The following is a 12,732-nucleotide window of genomic DNA, read 5'->3' as shown; positions in this document are numbered from 1 at the left end:
TCGTGTTAAATCTTTTAGGTCTCAACCGCCATCCCTCATACCCCCTCACTCCTGTACTTCATTCTTGAGGTGTTTGTCACACTCTAATGAACTGGTCAACACCTGATCTTCTGTGAGCCTGTGAACTCCATGAGAGCAGGACCTGTCTGTCTTCTCCATTGCATCCTGAACCCCTACACAATCCCTGGCCCAGAGGAAGAGGAGCTCAATTCCTATTTCAGAGATGAATGAGAATGGCCTCTCTCCCCCACTCAGTTTTGGAGGATCCCTCTTCTCTTCCTATGAACTTTCAGCAAAGAGTGGTTTCTCAGAGTAGGAATGGTTTCCAGATGGACTTAGAATTTACACACCATCACGAATCCCAAGTGGGGTGTCTTTGTCCTCCAGGTTCAACACCACTAACTCTACTCCTTGTCAAAGTTATCTGTCCCCAGGGGAGAACAAAGGCCAAGCAATCAGACACAAAGAGGGCTGGCAGCCTCCAACAGGATGATGGCGGAACTGACCCTAGTGAGGATTCAGCAACCCCGGCAGCTTTGTCTCCAGGCCCAGCTGCTGAAGTCTAGCCTGGCTCTCCCAAGTCCCATGAAGACACCTTGACAATGGATGTGTTGAGTTGGGGGTTGGGGAAGGTGTCTAGGACAACTGTCCATCAGGTTGTTGCAAAGGAGGTCCTAGAAGGGAAGGAATGATCAGGGTTGAAGGAATAAATTGGGAAGTCACCATAAGCAAGTGACCACCACAGCTGTGTGAATGGTGAGCCACCCCAGGGAGAGTATGGGGATATCCAAAGAGAGGTGACCAAGGAGAATTTGGAGGGGGGGAGAACCTGGTGGAAGGGACATAAGAAAATTAAGCTCAACAAGAAGTGAACAAAGAGGAACTAGAGCCTCAGAGGGAAAACTATGAAGGTGCAAAGACCGGAAACCCAGGGAGTAGCCTTCAAAGAAACAAAGGTTGAGCAACAGTCAGCTGCCCCAGAAAGGGGGGGGGCTCTGAGAAGTGGCTCCTGGGGCTGGAAAACAGGACGTCATTGATGGCTTCTGAAGAGGAACATTAGCTCATCTCTTTGGTTCCAGCTCTTTCTGCCTCCACTCTGATGAGCCTTCCATGAGCAGGGAGAATTTTGCCCCTCCCTGGCCATTTCTACAAGTGGGAGAACTGTTTCTGGAGGAGGGAGAAAGTCAATTCCATGCAAGCAAGGCCATGACTTATATGCAAAGTCTCCAGAACTGGAACTACATGCTGAGGAAGGCAGGGGTGTGGTCCCCATTATGGGGCATATTTGGCATGATGGAAGTGTCCACCACATCTCCCACTAGCTCTTCCCTTTCTTAGACCAGGAGGGCTTCCTAGATGACCCATTTAACCCGAGAAGGTTCCTAGGTCCATCTCTGTACCCATCTTGCTATCCACCTGTTCTTTCTAGAGTTTGCCTCCTGCTTCCCTCTGCTCTGATCCCCAGAACCTGCCCGCAGAAAGGGCCACCATCTCCCCAGTCGTCCACTTCCTTCCACCACCCAGGACAAGCCTGTCACACGCTTTACTCACATCTCCTTCAGGGAAACAAACAGCAAAACAAGCAACACACCTACCTCAGAAGGGGAGTTAAGGGCTAACAACCATCTAAAAGTCTCCCAGCTATCTGTGATTCCCTAATTTCTGTCCCTGACCCCTCCTGGCAGCCTCAGGGCATTTGACTCCATGGATTTGTCTTCTCCTGTCTACTCCCATTCAGCTATGGAGACCCTCTCCAAGTGCCCCCCCCCCGCATCTCTAGTGGAGCCCTCAGGCCTGAGGGACCCCTCTCCCCAGCTTTAGACTCATTCAGGTATGTCCTAACAGGAGGTATTTCCTCCCCAAAGAACACAGGACATATTAATCTTTCAAAATAATATTTTATAAATATCACTTTGGTATTAACACTCTTGTGCTCAAAAACCTCTGGTGGCTCCCTGTGGCCTGGAAGCTAGGGGAGAGGGGATCCTCGGCTGGTGTTTCACTCTCTCAGGGCAGGTCCTGGGTGTGCATGTAGGCAGCGGGGCAGGGTGGGGTGGGGTGGGGTGGGGTGGGGTCTGGTGGGGAGACTGGCTTCCTTCAGGAGGAAGGAGGTGGGAGAGAGTCAATGGTTTCTCTGCCCCAGTCCCCACTGAACCTGGGTGTGCCTCCCTCCCTAATAGCCCCATCCATCACCCTGTCAGCTTCCAGTCCACAGGAATGGAAGCTTGGATAAGGAGGATAGAGAAGATCCTGGAGTACAGAGTGAATGCAGAGATCTCAGAAGATCTTTACGTGCGTGCCTTGGCTCCGGTGTGGCCAAACCCCAGATCAAACAGCAGCTTCTGAACATCTGGCCCCAACCCACTGCCCCAGGGGTCAGGAGGTGTGAATTCCAACACCTGTGCCAACAGCTCCCACTGACCTTGAGCAAGAACTTTCATCTCTAGCCTTAGACTCCTTCAGTGAAAATGAAGAGCCTAGATTCTATGATCCGTCCCAGCTCTGCCATCTGACAAATGAGACTGTAAGCTGGACTTTCCTCTCCTCCATAGCACACATCTTCTCCAGCCCAACCCATTTTCTTCTGCCTTCTGAATGCTCTAGACCAGAAGGGCCAATGGACTCATTCCCGCCCATCAGCTTTAATTGATTTGTGATGTCTGCATTGAGGAACCTGCATCCTGCATCAGTGGGCATGGTGCCACAATCAACAATGTCGGCCACAGGCAAGAGACACCAAAGAGGTCAAGCACACCATATATTGGCCTAAACCTCCTAGCCTTCCACCTTCGACTGAAGCAATTTTCTCTTTCTGAAATTCCCTTTTTCTCCACCTGTTCAAATTCTTCCAAGGTTCAGAATTTTTTTTTTTTAGAAACTGGGGTACCATGCAGCCAAGTTTTTGGTTCATAATAGTGTACTGTATTCAGGAGTTTTGCTAACTAAGTAGGCGTAGCTGCTCTTGTCCTGAGAGGGGGTGATGAGTAACTTTGTGAGATGATGGATGTATTGATTTATTCTATTTTTCTATGTATGTATTTTATGACATTATATAACTTAAATAAACACAATGCAATTTATTTTTAAGGAGGAAAGCTTTATCCTCCCCTGAAACATTTATAGATAATGACTTTAAAAAAATATTTTTAGGGCTGGGGATATAGCTCAGTTGTTAGAGTGCTTGCCTCATATGGACAAAGCCCTGGGTTCAATCCCCAGCACCACACACACATACTTAGATGGACACAATACCTTTATTTTATTTATTTGTTTTTATATGGTACTGAGGATTGAACCCAGTGCCTCACATGTGCTAGGCAAGTGCTCTACCTCTAAGCCACAACCCCAGCCCCCTGATAATGACTTTTGAAGGACATTTACTTGTTTCTAGTTTTTAGATATTATGACGAGAGCTGCTACGAACAAAAAGACAAATAAACGGAATAAAGCAAATATACTCTTTGAACATGGATCCATGGCTGCCTGGAGGAGTTAAGTTCAATCTGACAGACATGTTTTCTCTCCCTAATGAGAGTGTGGGTTCCAGCATCAAGGCCTGGCAAACGCCACTTGGTCTCCTGCTGATGTCAGAAATGAGCCTGGAGCAAGCACTCAACAGTTTGCCGAGTGAAAACTTGTTTGTCCACAAGAAAAACCAAAGTCAGAAGCTGGACCATGTAGACCAACCTTTGGCTTCAGGGCCTGAATATCCTTTGGAAAGGGGCAGGGGTGACTGGGCTTCGTTAGAAGGTGAGACCTAGAGACTGGCTCCCAAGAAGCCAGTTTCAAAATAGGGGTGGGGCTTATGAGGCAAGAAGAGGTGGGGAAGTTCCAGCTGTGGGAAGGTGTGAGTGCTCAGAAGTGGGAACCAAATAATCTACTCTGGGCAGCTCGAATCCTTTCCCTTCCTTCTTCGAGAGGCTGTTCCTGCCATGTGCCACCTTTTGCAAAATGATGTGTGCTGGCAGCTCCTCAGGCTGAGAATGGGTCTGTCCATCAGTAAAAATATGATGTTGTGGGTGTCCTAGGGTTGCTGACCTGCAGTGTGAGCGCCCTGAGAGCTATAAATCCAGGACTGGAGTTGGGATGCTGCCAAGGCTTCACAGAGTCCCTGATTTACTGGGAGTTATTCCCTCACTGCTCCTACTGGCTGTGATCCTTATTCTGCAGGGAGTGGAGAGATGTTCTGTGTGGAGTGGAGAGATGGCTGCTGGAAAGACAGGAAATAAAAAGCCTAGTCCCTGATGCTTAGGCCCAATGGGCGAGACCCCCCACACCCTTGGCCTGTCACCCATGGCTGGCTGCCTAACCATTCTTAGCGATTGTCTGCCTTCTGTGTGCTTGTTTTCTCTCTCCTATTATTTTACCGGTCCTTTGGTGGTAGACGTGGCTCAGGCATCTGGTGTCTGCCTCTCCTCCAGGTTCCTCACATCACCCTGGGCACATGGAAAGGCGCTTCTGATTAACCAGCTGAATGGAAAAGAGGACTGAATTAATCCTAGAAGGAGGGCCTCCCAGAAAAGTCCCAACCGCCTGCTCCCCCGGGACCGGCAAACCTCTCCGGACACCCTCTGGCAGCTCAAGACATCCTTTTCCTGGTATGTCCCTGCCAGGCTCTAACCTGGGCCTTCCTCCTGCAGCCTTGGGGAGACGTCTCTGGCCTTCAGTTCTGAGTACTTCAGTTGGCTCTGTGAGCAGGGCCTGCTCCAAGACTAATCTGAATGACTTTGGCCACCTCCCTGTTTTATAAGTCCCATTTCTAAGCTGGAGCCTACAAACATCTCCCCGCCTCTCTTTCCTCAGCTTTCTGTCCTGATTTTTTTTTTCCTCCTTGAGCCTTCTTCGTGCCTGTCCTCTCTCATTGAGCTGGGATGTGCTGGGCCCTGACTCCAGAGATGAATGAGGTGGTGCCCTAAGCAGCAGTTTGAGAAAAGCAAGGGAGACCCCTGCTCTCCTGTAGCTCCAAGTCCATTGGGGTGTCCACAACACAAGGCTCATTGCGAAACCCTGTAAGGCAATGCTTGCGTGATAAGCACCACATGTGTGGAGACAGAGCTCAGCCCAGAGCACGCCTGGGTGGGCTGGGGTCTGGGAGGGACCCAGAAAGCATAGGAGGAGGATTATTCCAAGAGCATGGGGAGCCAGTGCGGCCATCCGCCAGCTGTGTAACACTGGGCAAGTCACCTAACCTCTCTGGACTCAGATTCTTTATCCACACACCAAGCTTCCCTCTAGGATTCTGTATGGCACAGAGCTGCAGCTAGTTGCTGAGCCTTTGCGCATGTGCTGGGCTAGTGGCAGAGGCCCAGGCCAGCAGGGATGGGCATGGTGCCTGTGATCCTAAGCACAGCTTCCCATGACCTCTGGGTGGGAGGGAGGCTTCTCTGAGAAGCCAGGAGGCCAGAACTGCATCTCATCTACAGACCAGGTACCTCAGGCCTGGGTTTCAGCTCCATCTTACTTCCCTATCCTCAGCCTGCAGTGGACAAGGAAAAAAGGACCCTCGCTGGGTGAGGGGCTGCAGAAGCCACATCAGCACCAACCAGGACAAACAAAGATGCGCTGTTTTCCCCCAGCTTGAGGTTGTTTATTTGCAAACAACAGGGTTTGCCTTGGACACTGTTCTCCTGCCTCCCCGGCCAACAGAGGCTGTCTGTGCGCCTGCCCCGCCCCGCTCTGCGCTCTGTCTCTGGCCTCCACCAGGGCCTGCTGCATGTGTGAGTTCCCTGGCTTTCTGCAGCAGACTCTGCATCCAGAGGGAGTGTAGAAAAGGGATAATCCAGCTTTGAGGACAGCCAGCAGGGAAGGTGTGTGACAGGCACATACCAGATACCCAACTCTGACCCCGGTTCAGCAACCCCACTCCCATCCCCAGGCTCAGACACACCCCTGGTCATCAGTGCTGGGAATTCAGGGCCCCCAGCACCTCTGAATTGGCCTCCTGGGGTCCTTAAGCCTTGAACCCAGGATGTCAACCCTCCCTGATGCGTTGGTAGTGTCAGGGGCCGGCTGGGTGTAAAGGATCCCTCTGGAAATCCCTTCTGCCAGCTTCTTCCTTTAGGATAAGCAGTGTCCAGATGTGGCTTCATCCTGCAGGTAACTGTCCTTGGGAGGGGTGACACCTCTGACTCAACAGCTAAACAAGAATGTTTTCTTCTCCAATAGGAGGAGCTAAGATGCTGAGTGGCACCTGGGAGCCTGAGCAGAAGGGAGACGCTCCAGGTGGGGAGCTGAGCGACAACTAGTGTCCCTCTTGCTGAATGTGAGCCTTGGGAGACAGGTCCCTGTGTTTGGGAGCAGGGGCTTAGGGCTGGGATGGGAAAGAATGGGTCTAAGAATATCACTCGGGACAGATGCCATCCCAGTTAACCGTAGGAGCCACAGGAGGGGAATGCCCTTTTCATGCCCACAGGCCCAGTCCTTGTCTGCTTCTTGCACAAAAGGACAGGGAAGTTAGAAACATTCTGAAGATATGTCATGAAACTCCCTTCCCTTCCCACCCTAAGGCTTCAGCCATCCCTGCAGGCATCCCCATATCCCAGTCCTGGCTGGGAGGCTCCAGAGAGGGTGGGGCCTCTGGTGAGAAAGCCTAATGATGCAGACGCATGGGCCTGGACAGAAAAAGGGGTCCTGAGGGCCTTAATTATGGGTGCTGGAGATGTCCAAGACCTTGGGCCTCCAGAGCCCTGAAGTCAGGCAGCTGAAGAAGGTACAACTCTGAGCCTCTCTGAACCACTCTGACCTTCAGTTTTGTTTCAATCTAACAATTATAAGAAAGCAGGAGAGCTCCTGGCACCTGAGCAGCAAGTGCTTATAAATATTTAAAGCCTCTCTGACTTTGGAATCAGGCAGGTAGCAGGGCTGTATCTCCATTTCCTCAACACAACTTAACTAGGAACCCAGAGATCAATTCAGGAACCCGTAGCCTGGGCTCATGGCTAAGTCAGTTCCCAGCAGCCTGGTGCTAAGGCTTTGGCACAGGGCCAGATGATGGATGGGGCAGAGTACTGCATCCACAAGTAGGGGAAGACCTCTGAGTCTCTCTTGATGTCACCCGTAAAATGAGGTCGGGGGAACCAGGAATGGTGACACATACCTGTAATCCCAGGGACTCAGGAGCCTGAAGCAGGAGGATTGCAAGTTCAAGGTCAGCCTCTGCAACTTAGTGAGTCTTAAAATAAAAAACAAAAAGGGCTGGGGATGTAGCTCAGTGGCACCTGTGAGCAGAAGGGAGATGCTCCAGGTGGGGAGCTGAGAGACACTGAGTGTCCCTGGGTTCAATTCACAGTACCCTGGCCCCCCCGGGAAAAGGAGGTTCAGAATGTTCCTCGCTTTGATGTTAGATCACTGAAATCTCTTCTGTTCTTATGGGTCCATCCTTCCTATCTGCATCTCTGTCTCTTCATGGGACAGCTGCTAGGCCTCCCTGTGCTCTCTCCCACCTGTTGCCCCTGACTCATGGCTCACACATTTTCCCAAAGCCTCTGAGGAAATCTCCAAACTTCCTAGTCCCGAACACCCCTCTATGTGTTTTCAGATATCCAAATAAAGAAGTTTCTGTTCATTTCTTCAGTGTTGGTGATTGAACCCAGGGGGGCCCTGCCACTGAGCTACATCTCTGGCCCTTTTTGTTTTTTTATTTTGAGACAGGCTCTTGCTAAGTTGTTGAGGCTGGCCTTGAACTTGCAATCTTCCTGCCTCAGTCTCCCAAGTTGCTGGGATTATAGGCGTGCACCACTGCGCCCAGCTCAAATGAAGAAGACCCAGCACATATAAAACACCAGGCCTTGGGAACTTGAGAGCTTCAAGGCAACTTTATGCAAGGGAAAGAAGAAATGAAGTATAGGTAAAATCAAGCAAGGAGAGGCAACTGGTGTGTGGAGCCCTGAGGACAGGATGTACACATCTGCTTCTTGGTGTCAGACCAGCCTGGGTCATCTGAACTCTACAGGATGGGTGGTCATGGGTATTTCATTGCCGACTCTGGGCTTAGGGGACTAATGCCTACCTCCTGGGGTTGTAAGAATTGAATGCAATCAGGGTACAAAATAGTTGACCCAGGACCTGGCCCAAGGTTGGTGGTCGGTAGCTGTAACAACACACAAGATCTAAGTTAATGGCAACCCCATCCTTCCAGTAGCTCAGGCCGAAAACCATGGAGTCGTCTTCGACTCTTCTTTCTCCCAAATCCCAGACAAAAACCATCAGCAAATCCTGCCATCTCTCCCCTCATCCAGCACCCCACCTCTTCTCACCATCTCCCGTTGCTCCTCCCAGACCCCAGCTGCCTCATCCTTCATCTGGTTTCTGCAGCAGCTTGCCAGCATGTCTACCATTGCTCCTCAGTCTTTCCTCAACACAGCGGCCAAAGGGATCCAGCCATCCATGGGTCCCTACTTCATTCAACCAAGTCCATGCAGTGGCTGCAAATAGGGCTCATGGCCTGCCCTCTCTGATTCTCCCCTTCACTCCTCTGCCTGAACCTCACTGGCCTCTCCTGCTCCTCAACACACAGGGTCGGTCTCCCTTGTTTGGGGTGCATGTTCCCTGATGCCCGCACAACTCAGTCTTCTCCAAGCGGCCTACCTTGAGCACTGCAGCTACTTCTGCTCCTTGCCCCCAACCCAGAATCCCCTCATTCCTTTACCCTGCTTTGCTGTCTTTTTCCCATGGGACCTGATGCCTTCTAAGAAGCCATGTAACTGACTGACTTAATCTCACCTAGAACCCAAGAAGAAGTTGTGTGGGTGATGTACTCTCATGACAACCCTAGAAGGTGGTTAAGGCAACCTACTTCTTTTAATGACAGAAACCCTCAGGTTTTCCATCAGTTGATTTCTGATCCTCTTTGTGCATCTGAGGTCAGGGTTGGGGAGGCAATGAATAATGACTTTCCTGTTACCTTGGTCCCCTCCCCTGTATGATTGTCCCAGCTGGGGCCCTGCCCCTTAAATACTCTGCTGCAAACACAGATGCAAACTCATTCTATTGGCTCCCTTATGCCCAGAGAAAGCTTTCCTGAGTTTTTACTACTTCCTACAAAGGGAGAAAATAAGGAAAATGAACACAGAAAATACAAGAAACATAAAGTTATCTGGTTTGTGAAGAGCAGGCTTCTTGATGCAGTCCTCAGGGCATGCAGGTTCTGTCTTGTTTGTAGAACTTTCTCAGGTGGCTACGGTCTTGCGTCAGAGGCCTGGCCCAGCACTCATGGTGCCTGGCTCACATCCCTCCTTCCTGAGTCTTAACCTGCCACTTGCTACCTGTCTTTCCCCTTCTCCCTGCTGCCCTTGGAGCTAGAAATCTTACCCTTGCTGCTTCCTACCTCATTATCTTGAGAAGGTCACTTTTGGGGGAACAGTAGCACCCTCTTCTGTAAAATGGAAATGGATATGCACTGCTGGGAGGAACAACCAGAATAACAGGTGTGATGGGCTTTGGGAACTTTCAAACCTTACATAAACCTAAGATAAGTGGGAAGTGTGCAGGTGGGGTCAGGGCCTGCCAGGATGACAAAGGAACCAAATCCTGGGGAGCAGGAGAGGCTGTTGATGCAGCTGGTACCTGCAGATCACAGCCTTGCTCTGCTAAGTCACCCTTGCTGGGGGCTTGCAGTCTGATCACAAAGGAACTTTGCTTTCAGTTAAACAGTGAACTTTGGGTCTCCCACCTACCTGGCTGAGGATGAGGTAGGGACTGGGGAAGCTGGAAAGAGACAGGGAAACTGAGACCCTAAGTGGGGCCATGCTTGGAAGTACCACCAAGTCTGGTCCAAGATCTCAGAGGAGCCTATGCCCAAGCAGGATGTGTTTGGAGACAGAATCCTTCTACTCTCTTGGGAAGCCTTGCTTGACATAATGCAATCCATAAGGCATCTACTATGTGCTGATATTTTGAGATCCAGCTATGAATGAGATCTGCAGGAAGGGGCATACTGTCCTTGGGTGAGACAGACATTGAGCAAACACACAGAGACTTATTAATAACAGAGGCAGGGCTTAGAAGGAGATGCATAGTGTGCCATGAGCATGCATAGAATATACAAAAGCAGAACTTGACTTAGTGGAGAGGGTGTCAAGACTTCCTGAAGAGGTGCCCTTTGAGCTGAGAACTAGTTGCAAAACACTGTATGATTATTTCTAGCAAACCCAAACTCTGCTCCCTACATGACCCTATAGCTCTCAGAAAGCTGGACAGAGAATGTGACCCTGGGGCTTGAGTCCACGGCCAGGTCCCTGGTAGGGTAAGACCTAGCAGCGATGGGGCAGGGAGTTTCAGAGAGTTGCAGCCTGGACATTGGTTCCGAATTTGAGGTCTGCCCTAGCCCTCTCCAAACCCCCTCAAGCACACTGAACCATTAGGACAGGACAGCAAGGTTCTGACTCTTTAGTCGCCGTGGACACAGCAGGGCAGGGCCCCATGACCTCATTGTAATGGTGTCCTAGAGCCCTGCCAGCAGGAGGAGAAAACAAACTCTGAAAAGTCCCCCAGTGCTCCTGCTGCATGCAGGAAGGCTCCAGAGCTGCACAGGGGCTCCAGGCTGCAGGCGGTGTGCCCGTGAGGAATCCGAAAGTTCTTGTTTCCCCGCAGAAAAAATTCCAAAGATTGCTCAACATTCCTCTGACCCTAGGAGCTGAGGTTTGGCAGGAGAGGCTGAGGGCCTGAAGGAATGGGAGCCGGTGGGCTGCACAGGGCCTGCACTGCCAGGGAATAGCCCCTCGGCCCTACTCCCTGGGGCAGGAGGGAGGAAGGCAGGGGGTGGCCAGACCCACCTCCCTACACACGCTGGTGCACTGAGGGGGCCCCACTGTGGTGGAGCTGGAAGGTGTCTGGGAAAACCTCCAGGCTTCTGAGGAGGGGAGATAATGTTCCTGTTCTTCAATGAGAGCTGCCATTTCCCGAGGGAGCCTGAGAGCTGGGACCCAAATTTGCTGGCTCTCAGCAAAGAGCTATTTTCACAGATCTCAGAGACAGGGGAATAGTTAGTTCACTGAGATCTGCTTTCTATGGTTACCCGGGAGATGAAATCCTTCCCAGCTCTCTCCCTGAGGAGCTGGGCATAAATGCCTCCTCCTCCAGGCAGCCTGCTCCCTGCCTGGACTGAAATCCATCTGTGTCCCTCCTCTGATAAGGCATTTATATCATTATATCTCTTGTGGATGTTTCTATAATTGTCTGCTCTCCCCTTCTAAGGAGAGAAGGGGAGGGCAGGACACTCTTTGGTTCATGTCTGTATAATCCTGCTGGGTCCAGCAGGCACAGAGCTCTGCGTACAAAGATGTTCGCCACCATGTTGCTTACAAAGCAGGGAAATAACAAGTTATTAAACTTTCAAACATAGGGGTTGGCCGGGGTGTGGTGGCGCACGCCTATAATCCCAGCGGCTCACGAGGCTGAGGCAGGAGGATCACAAGTTCAAAACCAGCCTCAGCAAAAAATGAGATTCTAAGCAACTCAGCGAGACCCTGTCTCTAAATAAAATACAAAATAGGGCTGGGGAGGTGGCTCAGTGGCCAAGTGCCCCTGAGTTCAATCCCTGGTACCCACCCTGCAAAATAGAGGTTTGACTAAATGAATTAGAGTATACCCACATGTCAGAATGTTAAGCAGCCACTGCAATATTGTTTCCAAAAGCAAAGATATGGGAGAATAATTAAATCAATAAATTTCTGTCACATGGAACTAACCACTGTTAACATTTGTGTGTGTGTGTGTGTGTGTGTGTGTGTGTGTGTGTGTTTAGCATATAGACATATAAGTGCAGTAAAATCCTCCAACAGGGGATATATACAAGGATAAAATTTAAATCGTGGCCAGGAGTGGTGGCACACACCTGTAATCCCAGTGGCATAAGAGGCTGAGGCAGGAGGATTGCAAGTTCAAAGTCAGCCTCAGCAACATAACAATGCCCTAAGCAACTCAGCGAGACCCTGTCTCTAAATAAAAATAAATAAAAAGGGCTGGGGATGTGGCTCAGTGGTTAAGTGCTCCTGGGTTCCATCCTCAGTACTGAAACAAAACAAAACAAAACAAACAAAAAAAAAACAACACACACATACATTGTGTTTTGTGAGTTTTTATTACTGTGAAAGTAATGGTTAACAGCATTTGAAATGTGTGTGTCCGGGGTGGTCTCTATTGTCACAAAAAAGCACAGTATAACATTTTTAAGATTATTGAAACATATTTTCAATTTTTCCTCCACAAAAGTTGTTCCAATTTACACTCAGCAATAAGCAAGAGTTGCTTGGGGCCCTGATGCTGGGAAGTTTATCATTGTTAAAGTCAGTGGAGGAATTTGAGAGAGATATTTGGGGGTTGCTTGGGATTAGGATGTTCAATCAAAAGGAAGAGGGTTGATGTTATTGAGGGACTTGGCTTGGTTGTGGTTCAGCCTTTAGCTGAAAAGGGGGGGAAAAGAAAGAGGATTGGGGTGAGGAGAATAAAAATTGGGTTTGGGACTATTGCATATTTAACACAATAGATAAACAAAAAAAAAAACATAAACATCCTGTGGATTAATAAGCAAAACACATTTCCCGAAAGAAAACATGCAAATAGTTAAAGAATAACAAAATATCAATCTCAGCCAGGTGTGATGGCATGTGCCTACAATTGGGAGGCTGAGGAAGGAAGATCAGAAGTTCAAAGCCAGCCTGGGCAACTTAGCAAGACCCTCAGCAACTTTGGGAGACCTGTCAAAAATAAAAAGGGCTGGGGATGTAACTTAGT

This window comes from Urocitellus parryii, chromosome 11 (assembly GCF_045843805.1).
Source record: "Urocitellus parryii isolate mUroPar1 chromosome 11, mUroPar1.hap1, whole genome shotgun sequence".
Taxonomy (NCBI): Eukaryota; Metazoa; Chordata; class Mammalia; order Rodentia; family Sciuridae; genus Urocitellus; species Urocitellus parryii.
Note: the sequence above shows the minus strand (reverse complement) of the source record.